This window comes from Physeter macrocephalus, chromosome 1 (assembly GCF_002837175.3).
Source record: "Physeter macrocephalus isolate SW-GA chromosome 1, ASM283717v5, whole genome shotgun sequence".
In the NCBI taxonomy this organism is placed as follows: Eukaryota; Metazoa; Chordata; class Mammalia; order Artiodactyla; family Physeteridae; genus Physeter; species Physeter macrocephalus.
The window spans coordinates 40,368,505-40,386,128 of record NC_041214.2 but is presented as its reverse complement, the minus strand read 5'-3'; the positions used below and the strand labels follow the sequence as shown (position 1 = coordinate 40,386,128).

General features: G+C 40.7%; 1 protein-coding gene across 8 annotated transcripts in view; it reads left to right on the top strand.

Annotated features, from left to right (window-relative positions):
* Positions 1 to 1,074: 1,074 nt before the first annotated feature.
* TBC1D5 (TBC1 domain family member 5) overlaps positions 1,075 to 17,624 on the top strand; it is a 553,958-nt gene continuing 537,408 nt past the window's right edge. For 6 of the 8 annotated variants that reach the window (XM_055078770.1, XM_055078808.1, XM_024115162.3 and 3 more), the window contains exon 1: positions 1,076 to 1,260. The gene's annotated coding sequence lies outside the window, so the exon portion shown is untranslated. Of the gene's footprint in view, positions 1,261 to 17,624 lie in introns of all 8 variants that reach the window. The other 2 variants (XM_055078836.1, XM_055078755.1) reach the window with 1 other exon arrangement.

Genomic DNA, 17,624 nt, shown 5'->3' with positions numbered 1-17,624 from the left:
GCTAACCTTTGGAAATTTGACCTTTCTCTGCCTTGGTTTCCTTTTTCTGGACTCAACAGTATCAATTTCCATTGGGCTCTTTGTGAAGATAGGTTAATAAAAGACCATAAATCTTTTTAACTAGGTAAAGCATTTACCACTCTAATTAGCATTACCATTCAAAGGCTTTCATATTGCGGAAACAAGCAAAACGGCACTGCGCTGTTTAAATCATGATTAAACAGAAGTGGAGGACAACAAGGCACAGCATTTAGGCATGTCTGCATTCGGATAGTCATCCGACCTTTGCCGAGATACCGTGATGCTAAAGACACATACTGCCCTAGGTTATGAGGTAACATAAACTACAAGCCTAGTACTGTGGTTTGTAAAAAATAACTGTTATGTATTATTTCTCCATGGATTATACTTAAGTAGATATGCACAAAATGCTAGTGACTCCCCCAAAGTAGAGTGGGGTACGTTTCACAGAGGAAGTGACATATTGGCTGTGTCTTGAAGCATGAATAGAAGTCCACTCAGCTGCAACAAGGAAATGTAAATTCTTAGGCAGGAGGGCCAGCCCCTCGGAAGGTCCCACCCTGGGAAGGTAGTGGTGGTGAGTGTGAGGGTCTAAGTCCCGGGCAGAGACCAAGCCTCCAGCTGCGCGCTGGCGGAGAGGGGGTGTGGAAGGGAGAGAGGGAAAGGGGAAGGAAGGGAAAGGTTAAAAAAAAAAAAAAAAAAAAAAAAAAAAAAAAAAAAAAGTAGCTGCGCGCTGGCGGAGAGGGGGTGTGGAAGGGAGAGAGGGAAAGGGGAAGGAAGGGAAAGGTTAAAAAAAAAAAAAAAAAAAAAAGCCATCCTGCGCATGCGTTCTAGCGGCAGCGGAGGAGGGCTCCGTCCGAGGCTCCCTCTCCGCCTCGCGCCTCGCGGGGCCCCACGGACCCGGCCCCGAGAGCAAGCGCGTCGCGCCCGCGCAGTTTCCGGGCCCCGGCGGGCGCCTGCGCACCAGCATCCTGGGCGCGCGAGCCGCGGGGTTATTAGAGGTGGAGCGCGGGGAGGGCGCGAGGCAGGAGGCGGCCGCCGTTACGGCGCGGGCGTGGTCACGTGGCCGCTGGTCACCGCCGCCGCCACCCCCTCCTGCCCTGTTCTCTCTCTGGTCGGGTCCGGCGCGGCTGGCACCACGAGCGCCCGGCAGAGACTGAGGGAGAGAGAAAGAGGAGGGGAGGAGGAGGAGGAGGAGGATTCAGGGAGTAGGAGCTGGGGAGCCCTCCTGCGCCACAGGTAAAACAAAATAATGATGATGATAATCGTAAAGCAGCCCGGGCCCCCTGAGCGCCTCCGCCTTCCTCCAGTGCAGCCCCCACATGCAGACGCTCCCGCCCCGGTCTCCCCTCAGCCTCTCAGGACGAGTCCCGCCTCCCCTCGCTCCGCCGCCGCCTCCCTGGCAGGCCTGTGGTGCCGCTGCAGCTGCCGCCGCCGCCGCGGACGGGGACTCACAGCGCTCTCCGCGTGTGCGCATCCCGGGCGGGCGGGGGCTGGGTGGCGGGAGAGTAGGCTCTTTCTCTCCGGGGCGGCGGGGCCGAGGGGCTGTTCCCCAGCCTGCTGCCTGCCTACCCTTTGGGGTCCCGGCCGCAGGGCCCCCTGCAGCGAGAAGGCAGAGCCTGGTGGCCGGACCCGGGCTCCACTTCCTACTTGGTAGATTTCCCTGTTCGTTTCAGCCCCGGGCAGCACGCTTCCTTCGCGGGCCGGAAGCCCAACGACCTGGAATCCCCAAATGTTTTAAAGTGCAGACTTGAGAAGAGAAAAAAAGCCTTTCACGTTTCGAGATGGAAACGTGACTTTGAGTACGACTTGAGTCTTTTCACCTGTAGGAACATGCAAGTTGAGGCCTTTCAGGATATGAGAAAAACTTTGCAGAGGGTGAACGTTGATTTTTTTTTTAACGCCCCCCCCCCCCGTTTCCTGGAAAAAGGAGGATCAACCTCCAAAACAATTTCCTGATTCTACAAGTGACCTAGAGTTTGTTCAGTAGCTATTAAGTAGTTTTACTTTCAGGATATGATTTATGTTTAAAGTTCACATCTTTTAGATTTTTTTCTGAATAATTATCTGGAAAGAGTTTCACTTGTCAACATCGAATTCTGACTCCCAAAATTTTAGAATGCGGGTTGCAAACCTTTGGGCCGGATTGCGCTGAAATTTCTAGACCCAGTCATTCTTTTGTATTCTTTGTACCACAAAATATAGCCGTAGTATATGATTATGTAGTTCCTATATATTATGAGCGTGCACTGTTACACTGTTGAAAGTAAACCTTAGAGCACCTTTGATATCAGTGATAAAGAAATTCATTTATGTGTTGGTTAATTCTCTTAAGGAGCTTTTCTGATTCTACGTCTTGGTAGTTTTCACATCTTATCTCTAAATTCAGTTGTAAACTGGAGCATTTTTAATTTTTACAGCTATCTGCAGTAGAGTCCCGTAGAGCAGTTCTTCTTAAACTTCAGTGTGCCTAGGAATCCCTTGGGGCTCCTGTTTAAATATGCAAATAATGATTCAGTAGAGCTGTGATGCAGCTTGGTATTCTTTATTTCTTATAAGCTGTACCTGCGGCTGGAGGAGGAACCGTTCTTGAGTAGCAAGGATGTAGATTACTTGTTTGCTAAGAAATAAAGTGTATTAATGAACAAGTGCGTTTTAATAATTCATGTTTGGTGTAGAGGTGGCTTGAGATAAGAGACACATGGCAGGATGAACTGAGAGAGCTTGCCTTAGGGAAATCCCTTATGCAGAGTAAACCAAGTCCAGGTCCCAGGGGAGGTGATAGCGGAACTGGGAGAACTCCTGCAACTAGGAAGAGTGCAGGTACCACGTGTGCACGCTGTGTGGTGCCTACATCACTTGGCCTGCGAATATTCCATGGAAGCTTGGTGTACTTCTAACTGAAGGACTTGCTCAGCAATGGGTAGTTGGATTTTTATCAACATAAAGGCTATGCATTATACTCTTGAAAGTTTCTTTTATTGGTGAACGTATTGAGTGTGTTGCTCTTTCTGTCACCCGTTCAAATGCAGTCTCAGTTGAGTAGTGCATTCCTGAGCCTTGGAAGCAAACTTGTAAACAATATAGGGTCTCCACCTGTCGATTTTTTTCCTAAATTTAAAAAAATGTAAATTGAAAAGTTTACGTTTAAAAAAAGTAAGTTGAAAATTGTCACACGTAACTTCATATATTCATACTTTATATACATAAAAATGGTTGTACTTAAGTTTTGAAAAAGTTTATGGCAGTATAACATCAACTACTTTTAGCACCGTGTTTTTTTTTCTCTGTACGCGAGCCTCTCACTGTTGTGGCCTCTCCCGTTGCGGAGCACAGGCTCCGGACGCGCAGGCTCAGCGGCCATGGCTCACGGGCCCAGCCGCTGCGAGGCATGTGGGATCTTCCCGGACTGGGGCACGAACCCGTGTCACCTGCATCGGCAGGCGGACTCTCAACCATTGCGCCACCAGGGAAACCCCAGCACCGTAATTTTTATAGTCTTCATTCTAGTTGTTACTTCACCATTGTTTTTCATGTTAAATAATATTATGACAGTACTTTTCTTCTTCCAGTTTGAGGTATAATTGATATATAGCACTCTATATAAGTTTAAGACGTGGAGCATAATGATTTGGGTTACATCATGAAGTGATTATTACGATAAGTTTAGTGAACATCCATTATCGCATATAGATATTAAAGAAGTAGAAAAAAATTTTTTTCCTTGTGATGAGAACTCAGGATTTAACAACTTTTTAACAACTCTTAACTTTCATATGCAACGTAAAACAGTGTTAATTATGTTTATCATGTTGTACGTTATATCCCTTGTACTTATTTATCTTATAACTGGAAGTTTGTACCTTTCGTCTGCCTTCATCCAACTCCCCCTCCCTCCACCCCTGGCTCTGTTAACCGCAAATTTGATGTCTTTTTCTTTTTATATTTATTTATTTATTTAACATCTTTATTGGAGTATAATTGCTTTACAATGGTGTGTTAGTTTCTGCTGTATAACAAAGTGAATCAGCTATATGTATACATATATCCCCATATCTCCTCCCTCTTGCGTCTCCCTTCCACCCTCCCTATCCCACCCCTCTAGTTGGTCACAAAGCACCGAGCTGATTGTCCATGCCACTCTCTCACTTCGTCCCAGCTTACCCTTCCCCCTCCCCATGTCCTCAAGTCCATTCTCTATGTCTGCGTCTTTACTCCTGTCCTGACCCTAGGTTCTTCAGAACCATTGTTTTTTTTTGATTCTATATATGTGTGTTAGCATATGGTATTTGTTTTTCTCTTTCTGACTTACTTCACTATGTATGATAGTCTCTAGGTCCTGATCTCTTTTTCTATGAGTTAGTTTTTGAAGTATAATTGACCCACAGCACTGTTATTTCCTATTACACAACATCTAGTTACAATTTATCATCCTACAAAGCTATTACATAGTTACTGACTATATTCCACACACTGTACATTTTATACCTGTGATTCATTTATTTTGCAACTGGAAATTTGTACCTTTTAATCCCCCTCACCTATTTCATTCCTCCTCCCACCTCTCTCGCAACCACCTATTTGTTCTCTGTATATATAACTGTTTCGATTTTGTTATGTTTGTTCATACGGTATTTGTCTTTCTCTTTCTGACCCATTTCACTTAGCATAATACCTTATAGGTTCATCCATGTTGTTGCATATGGCAAGATTTCATTCTTTTTTATGGCTGAGTAATATTGCATTGTGTGTGTGTGTGTGTGTGTGTATACACACACACACCTCACATCTTCTTCATTCATCTATTGATGGGCACTTAGGTTGCTTCCATATCTTGGCTATTGTATATAATGTTGCAATAAATATAGAGGTGCATATATCTTTTCTAATTAGTGTTTTTGTTTTCTTCATATGAATACTCAGGAGTGGCATTGCTGGAACTTTGGTAATTTTATTTTTAATTTTTTGAGAACTCTCAATACTGTTTTCCATAGTGGCTGTGCCGATTCACATTCCCACCAATAGTGCACAAGGGTTCCCCTTTTTTCCACATCCTCACCAATACTTATTTGTTGTCTTGTTGATAATAGCTATTCTGACAGGTGTGAGGTGATATCTCAGTGTGGTTTTGATTTGCATTTCCCTGATGATTAGTGATGTTGAGCATCTTTTCATTTGCCTGTTGACTATATATTCTTTGGAAAAATGTCTGTTGAGATCCTCTGCACATTTTTCAATCAGGTTGTTTGTGTTTTGCTGTTGAATTGTATGGGTTCTTTTTATATTTTGGATATTAACCCCTTATCAGATACATGATTTGGAAATAGTTTCTCCCATTCAGTAGGCAGCCTTTTCATTTTATTAATCATTTCCATTGCTGTGCAAAAGTTTTTAAGTTTGATGTAGTCCCATTTGTTAATTTTTACTTTGTTTTCCTTGCCTGAGGAGACATATCCAAAAAAATATTACTAAGATTGATGTCAAAGAGCTTACTACTTAGGTGTTCTTTAAGAAGTTTTATGGTTTCAGGTCTTACATTTAAGTCATAAATCCATTTTGAATGTATTTTTCTGCATGGTGTGAGAGAGTAGTCCAGCTTGATTGTTTTGCATGTAGCTGTTCAGTTTCCACAACATCATTTATTGAAGAGGCTGTCTTTTCCCCATTGTATATTCTTGCCTCCTTTGTTGTAGATTAATTGCGCATGTAAGTATGGGTTCATTTCTGGGCTCTTTATTTTGTTCCGTTAATGTTTGTGTCTCTTTTTGTGACAGTACTGTCCTGTTTTGATTAATGTAGCTTTGTAATATAGTTTGAAGTCAGGAAGCATGATACCTCCAGCTCTGTTCTTCTTTCTCAAGATTATTTTGGCTATTTGGGTTTTTTTAATGTTTCCATCCAAATATTAGAATTATTCTAGTGCTGTGAAAAATGCCCCTGGTATTTTGATAGGGATTGCATTGAATATGCAGGTTGCCTTGGGTAGCATGGCCATTTTAACAATATTACTTCCTCCAATCCATGAACACAGTATATCTATCTGTGTTGTCTTTGATTTCTTTCATCAGTATCTGATAGTTTTCTGAGTCTAGATCTCTTACTTCCTTAGACTTATTCCTAGATATTTTCTTTTTGATGTGATTATAAATGTGATTAATTTATTACTTAATTTTTTCTTTCTGATAGTTTGTTAATATATAGAAATGCAGTAGATTTCTGTATATTAATTTTGTATTCTGCAACTTTACCACATCCTTGATGAGTTCCAGTAGTTCTTTGGTGGCATCTTTAGGATTTTCTATGGATAGTGTCATGTCATCCACAGACAGGGACAGTTTTACTTTTTCCTTTCTAATTTGGATTCCTTTTATTTTGTTTTTCTTGTCTGATTGTTGTGGCTAGGACTTCCAATACTATGTTGAATAAAAGTTCCAGTACTGTGTTGAATGAAAGTGTTGAGAGTGGGCATCCTTGTCTTGTTCCTGATCTTAGAGGAAATGCTTTCTTCACTGTTGAGTGTGATGTTGGCTGTGGGCTTGTCATATATGGCCTTTATTATGTTGACGTATGTTCCCTCTCTACTCACTTTTTTGAGAGTTTTTATCATAAATGGATGTTGAATTTTGTCACAAGCCTTTTCTGGACTTATTGAGATGATTGTATGATTTTTCTACTTCAGTTTGTTAATGTGGTATATCACATTAATGGATTTGCAGATATTGAACCATCTTTGCATTCCTGGAAGAAATTCCTTTTGATCATGGTGTATGGTCCTTTTAATGTGTTGTTGGATTTGCTTTGCTAATATTTTGTTGAGGATTTTTGCATGTATGTTCATCAGTGATATTGGTCTGTAATTTTCTTTCTTTCTATATCTTTGTCTGACTTTGGTATCAGAGTGATGCTGGCTTCATAGAATGGGTTTGGAAGTGTCCCTTCCTCTGCAATTTTTTGGAATAGTTTGAGAAGGATAGGTGTTAATTCTTCTCTGAGTTTTTGGAAGAATTCATCTGTGAAGCCATCTGGTCCTTGGACTTTTGTTTGTTGGACGTTTTTAAAATTACTGATTCAACTTCATTACTGCTAATTGGTCTGTTCGTATTTTCTATTTCTTCTTGCTTCAGTCTTGGGCGATTGTACCTTTCTAAGAATTTGTCCATTTCTTCTTGGTTGTCCATTTATTGGTGTACAGTTGTTCATAGTAATCTCTTATGATCATTTTTATTTCTGTGGTGTCATTTGTAACTTCTTTTTTATTTATGGTTTCCATTTACATCGAGTACCTTTTTTCACCCCCCTAACTTTTAGTCTGTGTGTGTCTTTACATCTGAAGTGAGTCTCTTTTTAGGTAACATATATATGGGTCTTATTTTGTATCCATTCAGCCACTCTTTGTCTTTTGATTGGAGCAATTAGGCCATTTACATTTAAAGTAATTATTTATAGGTGTGTACTTACTGCCGTTTTGTAATTGTTTTCTGGTTATTTTCATAATTTATTTGTTCCTTTTTTCTCCTTTTGATTTGGTGACTATCTTTAGTGTTATTTTTGGATTCCTTTCTCTTTTTTGCATGTGTATTTAGTATAGATTTTTGGTTTGTGATTAACAGGTTTATGTGTGTGTATATGTATATATATATATACATGTTCATCATATGTATCTCTATATATCTGTATAGTTATGATTTTTTTTTTTTTTTTTTTTTTTTTTTTGCGGTACAGGGGCCTCTCCCTGTTGTGGCCTCTCCCGTTGCGGAGCACAGGCTCCGGATGTGCAGGCTCAGCGGCCATGGCTCATGGGCCTAGCCACTCCGTGGCATGTGGGATCTTCCTGGACCGGGGCATGAACCCATGTCCCCTGCATCGGCAGGCAGACTCTCAACCGCTGCGCCACCAGGGAAGCCCGTTATGATTGTTTTAAGTTGATGATCTTTTAGGTTCAAATGTGTTTTAACAACCGTGCATTTTAACCCCTTCCCCCAGTTTACCATTTTTGACATCATATTTTACATCCGTTTGCTTTGTGTATCCCTTAACTGTTTGTTGTGGATGTTTTTACAAGTTTTGTCCTTTTACTTTTCTACTAGCTTTATAAGTGGTTGATTGACTACCTTTACTGTATATTTGCCTTTACCAATGAGTGTTCCTTTTGTAATTTTCATATTTCTAGTTGTGGCCCTTTATTTTTTGCTTAGACAAGTCCTTTTAACATTTCTTGTAAAGCCAGTTTAGTGAGGTTGAACTCCTTTAGCTTTTGCTTGCCTGTAAAACTTTTGAACTCTCCATCAAATCTGAGTGAAAGCTTTGGCAGGAAGAGTGTTGATGGTAGGTTTTTTCCTTTCATCATTTTAACTGTTTATATCGTGCCACTTTTTCCCAGCCTGCAATATTTCTGCTGAAATGTCAGCTTATAGCCTTATCAGATTTTTCTCATATGTAACTTGTTGCTTTTTCCTTGGTGCTTTTAATATTCTCTCTTGGTTTTTAATTTTTGCCATTTTAGCTACAGTGTGTCTTGGTTTGATCCTCTTTGGGTTGATGCTGCTTAGGATTCTCTGTGCTTCCTGGACCTGGATGTCTGTTTCCTTTCCCAGGTTAGAGAAGTTTTTGGCTATTATGTTTTCAAATATGTTATTTGCCCCTTTCTCGCTTCTCCATCTGGGACCCCTTTAATGTGAATGTTAGTACACTTGATGTTGTCCCAGAGGTCTCTTAAACTGTCCTCACTTCTTTTTATTTTTTCTTTTTCTGTTCAGCTTCAGTGATTTCCACTACTCTGTCTTCCAGCTCACTGATCCGTTTCTCTGCATCATTTAGTCTACTGTTGATTCCTTCTAGTTTATTTTTCATTTCAGTTATTGTAGTCTTCATCTCTGTTTGGTTCTTCTTTGTATTTTCCAACTCTTTGTTAAAAACTTCCGACTTTTCATTCTGTTTATTTAGTCTTATCCGGAGTCATCTGATTATCTTTGTGATCATTACTTTGAACTTTTATTGGGTAGGTTGCTTATCCCCACTTCAGTTAATTCTTCTTCTGGGGTTTTATTTTGTTCCTTTGTTTGGAATACATTCTCCTGTCATCTTATTTTGCCTAGTTTGCTATTTTTATTTCTGTGTATCTGGTAGTTTGGTTACCTTTCATGATCTTGGAGAAGAGGTCTTTTGTAGGAGACATCCTGTGTTTCCCAGCAGTGCACTCCCCTCTAGTCACCGGAACTATATGTTCTAGGGGCCACCTGTGTGGGCTGTGTGGGTCCTTCTGTTGTGGCAGGCTGACTGCTATTGGTGGTCTGGTAGGTATGGCTGGCCTCTGGTCTGGTTGGTGGTGCTGGGTCATGAGACAGCTGGCTGTGGGTTCCTGGGGGGGTCTCGCAGCTAGCGCTGATTAGTAGGTGGGCAGAACTGGGTTCTGGGTTGGGTGTAGGTCCAGTGGGTCCTAGCACTAGAGTCTGTTTGCTGGTGGGCAGGGCCAGTCCCTGACATGGCTAGCTGTGGCGTCTGAGGTGTTTCAGGGCTGCTGTTGGCCCTGGTGAGTGAGGCTGGATTGCAGGGTAGCTGGCTGAGGGGTCCAAGGTGTCTTGGAGCTTGGGTCAACCTGCTGATGGGTGGGGTTGGGGCCCAGGGGCTCCTGGGACTAGTCCTGGGCTGCTGATGGATGGAGCCAGGTTCCATGTTCTCTGGCTGCAGGGCCTTGGGGGTCCTAGAGCTGGTGTCTGCCTGCTGGTTGGGCTGGGGGTGGTTCCTGGCACATCTGTCTGTGGCTTCTGGGTTGTCCTGAAGCTTACGTTGGCCTGCTGGTGGGTGGGGCTGGGGCCCAAGGCATCCTGGGGCTGGTGCCCATCCAGTGGTGGGTGAGTCTGGGTCCTGGGGCTAGTGCCAGCCCACCTGTGGGCAGATTCATGTATGACAGTACTTTTGAAGCACTTACTAAGTGCCAGGCACTGTTCTAAGCACTTTATGTATCTTAATTCATTTAATCCTCACACTAACCTCGAAGGAAACTGAAGCAGAGAGGGTAAAAGTCACATGCCAGCACAGAGCTGGGATTCTGGCTGACTCTAGAGTCCATGCTTTTAAGAGTCTTCTCTTTGTTGTGTTTTGGAAGAAAATAAATGAATGATACTCTTTTAAATCTCCTTTTCCTAGTTCTGTTGAGAGTTATGAGCTTGACTTTCATTTTAAAATTCAAATTTGTCATTCTTTTTTTTTAATTCCCCCCATTTTATCCCGCTTCAAAATGAAGAATTGCCTCAATGATTCTAATCTTTTCTGAATAAGACATTGAAATTTGCAATGGTTTATTTTGTTTGCAATTGTTTGCTGGACTGGTCTCTAAGTTTGTATGTCACTGTTAAAAGTGAAAGTGGTGTTTGTTTCCTTTTGAACCTGCAAGTTTTGAGTCCTTCATTTCTTGCCTATGACTGTCTCCCCTCCCCTCCCCTCCCCCTCTATGTATATATGGTAGATTTATTTATGTTTGTTATTCTAACATTTAGGATTTTGAGGGGGATTGACTGGGTAACTGACTTTTTATTTGGCCAGTAACGACAATAAGAAACTAAACATTGGTCATCATTATCATATTTAATACTGAGAAGGTAAGAATGACAGCCTTAGAATGAAGAATGGTATTTTAAGTTGAATAATTTGTGTTTCATAAAAATGTATATGTCGTCTGTCCCCCACCCGCTTTCTGTCTGAGACCACTGAAAACTTTGTCCCACATCAGCCCAGTCTGAGGAATGGTGCTTGTACACCTGGTCTAAAACATTCAACGTGGACAGATCATTAAAATGGCAGTGCTATACAGTTTGTGTACTAGAACTTGAGAACTGAGAGGTTGTGAATGGGGGCAGTTGTGGGAGGGGAAAGAGATGGGGGAGGGCCTGAGGCTAATTCCAGTGGCATTAGTTTTCTATTAACTGGGATAATAGTAAGTTTGAGAAGGAAGTCAGTATAACAGCAAATCTGTGTTGTAAATGTTTTCTCCATGCTTGTTCTTTATTGTGATGTCTCATAATGCCATGCTGGCCAGTTACTTAGCCTCACAGTGCCTCACTTTTCTCATCTTTAAAATGAGGATAGTAATAGAAACTACCTCACAAAGTTGTTTTGAGGATTAAATGACTATGTGTGTATGTATATGTGTGTGTATACACATAAACACATGTAATATATGTATTATACCTATGCTGTTCTTATTATGTTATATGTAAATGTTACACACACGTGTGTGTGTATGTGTGTGTGTATATATATATGACATACGTGTAGATAAACAGTTGTCCCTTGGTATTGGCAGGGGATTCGTTCTAGGACCCCTGTGGATACCAAAATCTGTGGATGCTCTAGTCCCTTATAGAAAATGGCATAATATTTGCATATAGTATACACACATCCTTAAGCATACTTTAGGTCATCTCTAGATTACTTATAATATCTAATGCAATGTAAGTACTATGTAAATGGTTGCCGGAGCCTGGCAAATTCAAGTTTTGTTTTTTTGGGCTTTCTGGAATTTTATTTTTTTTACCCTGAATATCTTTGATTCATGATTGATTAAATCTGCAGATGTGGAACCAGAGTATATGGAGGGCTGACTGTATATATACATACAATGCTTAGATAGTATCTGGAACATAGCTAGTGCTACCATTTAAGTGTTAGATATTATGTTCTGCTGTGGATAATCTGCAGTGGTTGATCATATACACATATTCAAGACTGACTATATTTGAATGAACTTAATGGAAATCGTACATTTATTTGGTATAAGGCTGTAGGGCCAAGAAAACAGAAAGTTTGTGCTTTTCTGGATGAAAATACAAGGCTGGTATAGTAATGATTTTATCTCTTTGGAGATTTAAATATGAATAAATATGGTTTGGCAGCTCAGATCTTTCAAAACAAGGAAGTAAGGCTGTAGAAACAATAAAAGATGTCTTTGGTGGTGGTATAAAAGGATTAGTTTAAAATTTTCAAGTGTAGTGTTATGAAGCCCAGAACAAGATAACCTTTTTCTGGAGGCTTCTCTGATTATAACTTTTACCTTCCTTGACTGATTTGTTTCTCCTTGAAATAATTCATCTTTCTTTGCATCCTCCAAACTTGGTCTGTAGTCCCTTATCTGAAACCCATGGTGGCATATGTGTCTCAGAAGTAAAAAGTTTTTGGAATTTAGAAAATTAATATGGTGCATATGCTGTATATCATGAAACCTCCTGTGGGTAGGAGCAGTCACCCCATAATCAGACACATTAATTTTCCCAGCGAAATTACACATCTTCACACTAAGTAGAATAAAAAAGACCCTAAAAAACCTTACATTAGTTAGGCCATGTTTCTCTGACAGCTTAGAAAATAATTTTTAGGTTTTAGAGCTTTTTGGATTTTTGGAGTTGGAGATAAGGAATTGGGGTCTGTGTGTCTGTGTATGTGTATCTGTGTGTGTATATATTTTTTTTTAGTATTTTCATCATAGTGCCTGTCTCCTTGAGTAGACAGAGAACTGGAATATAGGATCTGTGTGTTAGCATTTTGTCTCTTTAGCATCTATAGGGCCTGGCATGCAGTAGGTGCTCATTAAATGTCCATTAGTTTGGATGAAAAACATCTAAAGATAATATCATTCAGTCATTGTTCTGTGCTGCATGTCATATCTGTGGCTGACTCAATGAAAATATTTAATATTTGCAGATTTATTATTTTTTTTAACTCAATTGCCCAGGAAAGTTGGTTATTGGACAACTTTTTTTGAAACAAGAGATTTGAAATAGTCTTTATAGAGGATTGCAAATTTTCATAAATTTGTTGAGAAGAATGCTTATCGTGACCTTTTTATGGGTCATGAAGTCTATATTTAGAAGAATGATTTACTTTTTAAAATTGATTGGATTTAGTTATATATGATAATTATGATAAACTAATTGTGGTATATCTGTCTAAAGAAAATGCTGCCATAGGTGAATATCTTAGGTCAAATAATCACAGTATGATAATCTAGATGGCCATTAGAAAAAAGGTGTTTTTTTTTCCTATTACAAAAAGTAATGCTTATTGTGGAAATTTTATAAAAATGAATTATCAAAAATAATCACGTGGACTGTTGGATAGTTCTTAAAGTTCTCTTCAGGGTTATCGTGCTTGGAGAGGCTGAAAATAAAGTCAGGTTTGTAGTACAAGTACTAGTTTAGAGAGCCAAGTAACAAATGTTGGTTAGTGGGAATGTTTTATGTTTTAGTGTTACTAAACGTTTTGTCCCTAAGTAAGATAAAAAGGTTGAACTTAAAGTAATGAGGTCTCCACTTCGAAATAGTGGGGTCTTCAGAATAATTAGATCAGTGAGAAGTAAGCTCCCACTTCTGATATGACCACCTTGGGGGAGATGCACCCGCCTTCTGATGGAGTTTCAGAAGGGAGTTTCCCAGAATGCTACCTTTGGAGTTGTTGCAGGAATCCAAGAGGAGTTACTAACACTGTATCTCTTGCCATCTTGTGGTGAGATAGTGGATTGATTGCCCTGGATCCCTTGTAGGATTTGGGGGTGAAGGTGGATTTGATAGGAGATGGGCGGATGGTACCACCATGTCGGTTTTTGTCTGCTGCATTCATTAAACTAGACTTCTTTTTCTTCATGAAGTCCAAGAATTTTGTGGTAAGAATGCTCATTTTGATAGGTCGACATGTACGGTGTGGGGAGGATTGGGATAAATTGCCTCCCTTCTCCAATCTGCATTTCTCTTAACTAATTTAGGGTTAATTTTAATTTATTTATCCTGTGTTGTGTGTATGTAAATTGTAGCTATACACAGCTAAACACGTGTATATGTAAATAATACCTAATTTTTTAAAAATTAATTTATTTTATTATTTTGGCTGCGTTGGGTCTTCATTGCTGCGTGGGCTTTCTCTAGTTGTGGCGAGTGGGGGCTACTCCTTGTTGTGGTGCGCGGGCTTCTCATTGCAGTAGCTTCTCGTGTTGTGGAGCATGGGCTCTAGGTGCATGTGCTTCAGTAGTTGTGGCATGCGGGCTCAGTAGTTGTGGCTTGTGGGCTCTAGAGCACAGGCTCAGTAGTTGTGACGCACGGGCTTAGTTGCTCCGTGGCATGTGGGGTCTTCCCGGACTAGGGCTCGAACCCATGTCCCCTGCATTGGGAGGCGGATTCTTAACCACTGCGCCACCAGGGAAGCCCTGTCTTTTTTAACTAAAAGTGATTCTTGCTATTTTGTTGCTTGCATTTATTTTTCATTTAATATTTTATGTTACTTCTGTTACTACTCTTCCGCATACTTTTTGGTCACTCCATACTATTTCATTGTATGAATGGGCTATAAATAGTCCTCCATTCTTGGACACCTAGATTCCTCTCAATCTTTCTGATGAGAAGTGGTACACTGAATATTATTATATTGATAGCTCATGTCCCTTTGTGCCTGTGCATTATTGTTAATTTAGGAAAAACCGTGGTGAGTGGAATTAGCAGGTCAAAAGATAATTTAACAGTTTTGTTACATTTGGTTAAATTGCCCACCAGGAAGGTTGTACCACTTTACCCTTTACTACAAAACTGTTTAAGAGGCCCTGTACCTATTGTTATTGGGTATTATCTTTCTTTATTTTAATAGCTTTATTTGGGTATATGTGACTTTATCCCTGTTTCCCTTTTTTTGTTTTCTTACAGTTTTTAACATTTTATGTAGTTAGATCTTGCTCTTCTTTTATTTATCTTGTAGAGCTTTTCCTACCTTATGGTTATATAGCTATTATTTTATATTTTCAACCGTTTTCGTAGTTTAAATTTAAAACTTTGGGTTTGCAGTAATTCCAGAACATGTTGAGTGGCATAGTGTGAAGTGGTACAAAAAATTCTAAGCTTTTAAAAAATTAAATTAATTATTTATTTTGGTTGTGCTGGGTCTTAGTTGTGGCAGGCATGCTCCTTAGTTGTGGCTCGCCTGCTTCTTAGTTGGGGCTTGTGGGCTCCTTAGTTGTGGCCAGTGGACTCCTTAGTTGCAGCCAGTAGGCTCCTTAGTTGCGGCTTGCGTGCTTCCTAGTTGTGGCTCGCCTGCTCCTTAGTTGGGGCCAGTGGGCTCCTTAGTTGCAGCCGGTGGCTCCTTAGTTGCGGTTGCAGTCTCCTTAGTTGCAGCACATGTGCTCCTTAGTTGCAGCATGTGGGGTCCTTAGTTGTGTCTCGCTGGCTTATCAGTTGTGGTATGCAAACTCTTAGTTGAGGCATGCATGTGGGATCTAGTTCCCTGACCAGGGATCAAACCCAGGCGCCCCTGCATTGGGAGCTCAGAGTCTCACCCACTGTGCCACCAGGGAAGTCCCTAAAAAATTCTAAGGTTTTTGATCAGCCAGTTTTCTCAGAACTCCTTAATGAATGACCTATTCTTTCTCCATAGATATCAGATTTGTCATTTGGTCTTCTAGTCAGTCACACAGTATTTTATTTTTTATTGTTGTGAATAGGATTTTCCTGTGTGTGTGTGTGTGTGTGTGTGTGTGTGTGTGTGTGTGTGTGTGTGTGTTTATTTTTGCTACCAGACAATTTCTGGTAAATAGAAAAGCTGTTGATGTTTTGTGTGTATTTATTTTGTAACCAGTCACTTTCTGACTCTATCATCACAGCTTTTCAGTTGATTCTCCTACCTTTTCCAGGTAGATAAGCATACCATCTGAAGCTAGCCATTTTTGTAGAGAGATCAAATTGTGCATCGTGTTGGCTTCTTGGAGTATCAAGCATCATGAGTTTCTTTTTCTGGTCAGGTGGTGTACTTTTCTACTCCTCATGGTGAGTTTTCTTTTCAAGCTATGGTCCTTCTATGGTCCACTTAAAGTTCTCCAACCTAAAGCCTGTGATTTTCAAAATTGAGTGTAGTGGAGGCCTTTGAGAAGTGATCAGTAGACCAGGAGGCAGTGAAGGTGGGGCGGAATGGGAGAGACAGGGATGGGTAAGTGCCTGATATGCCAGCTCTTCCTTCTCTGGCCCCCTTTCTGATAATCTTTCTGGACTTCGATTTTGCCCTTTTTAATTTTTAATTTAATTTTCTGGCTTCTTATTTAATTCTCCAGATATACCTTGTTTCCTTCCTTCCTCCCTCCCTCCCTCCCTCCCTTCCCTGTCTTTCTTTTCTTTCTTTCTTTCTTTCTTTCTTTCATAAAGTAGCTCCTCTACCTCCTTTTTACTTTGATCTGGAATACAGATGCAGTAGTCTGGGAAGTAGTCCTGAGCAGTCCCTCTGATTTCCTTCCTTATTGTCACTAAAACTACTGCAAAATACCCTGACCAGTGGCCACCAAGCATCCTATCACGCAAAGGGTGTGGCAAGACATTGATTAAACTTAGGTTTCCTCATAAAATAAAACCACTGTTTTGGAAGCATTAACAAAATGAGAGAGACATACTTTATAAAGACAAATTGCAAGAGGATTGTAGAGTTGTAGCTGGGTGGTTGAGGACTCCAGAGGATACAGTGAGAGATTAGTGTTACAAAGAGAGAACAGGCTTCCTGAAGAGTCTGTTATCTTAGGTCTCCAGCCGATTTCTTCCCTGGGCTTTAGACCTGGGGATCCGATTGCCTATTGGATAACTCCACTTTTGGGTGGCCCACAAAAAGCTCAATTTCAGTATGTGTGCAACTGAATTTACCATCTTTTCTTAGAAAACGTATTCCCACTCCCAAGTTTATTATCTCACTGATTGGCACCTCCATCTCTCTAGTTGTTCAAAGCCAGAAACCTGGCAGACACACTTTATTCCCTTTTCCCAAATCCTCACATAAAGGCATCATGCTCTGTGGATTCTGCCTCTTTAATCCAATGTCTGTTTATCCCCACTACTTCTACTCTGGTATATCATCTTCGGATGTCTAGATCATCAACTCTTGCTTATGTTTCTGTAAGGTTGTCTCATTGGTGTCCCTGTAGCCTGATGATCTTTTTAAGCTCTCATCTATTCTCTTATGCTGTGGCGTAAAATCCTTCAATGCAGTCCTCCCTCAGTATCTATCAGGGATTGGTTCCAGGACCCCCAGCAGATATTGAAGTCCACAGATGCACAAGTTACTTGCAGTCGGCCCACGTATCGGCAGGTTCTGCATCCACAGATTCAACCAACCACGGATGGAATATGCAGGGAACCCGCTTAAAAGGTGGGCTGACTGTGGTCTTCATCACCTATTTCTCAGTCTTGAGTCTCCTTCTTCTGCCTCCCCTATACTCTGTGATTTCATTATAAAGTACTGAAATCTTTGAGTTTTTGGAATTGTTTATGATTTTGCTCACCTCAAGCTTGGAATATTCTATCTCTTGATCTTACTGACTTCTTGTGAGGTCTCAGCTTAAATGCCACTGCTCCAGAAAGCTTACTTAAACCACTAAGTCTGTGTTGTACCCTTCCTGTTTGGCCAAATAACCTGTACTACTCCATAACATTTATTATGTATTAGAATTGTCTTTTTATGTAAGAGCCTGTTTCCCACTTTTGACTGCTCTGTGAGCTCCAAGGCCACGTACATCACCTTTACTCCTACTCCTGGTACTGTGCCTATTAAAAGTAGATGTCCCGTAACAGGTACTGTTCTAGGTGCTGAAAATGGAG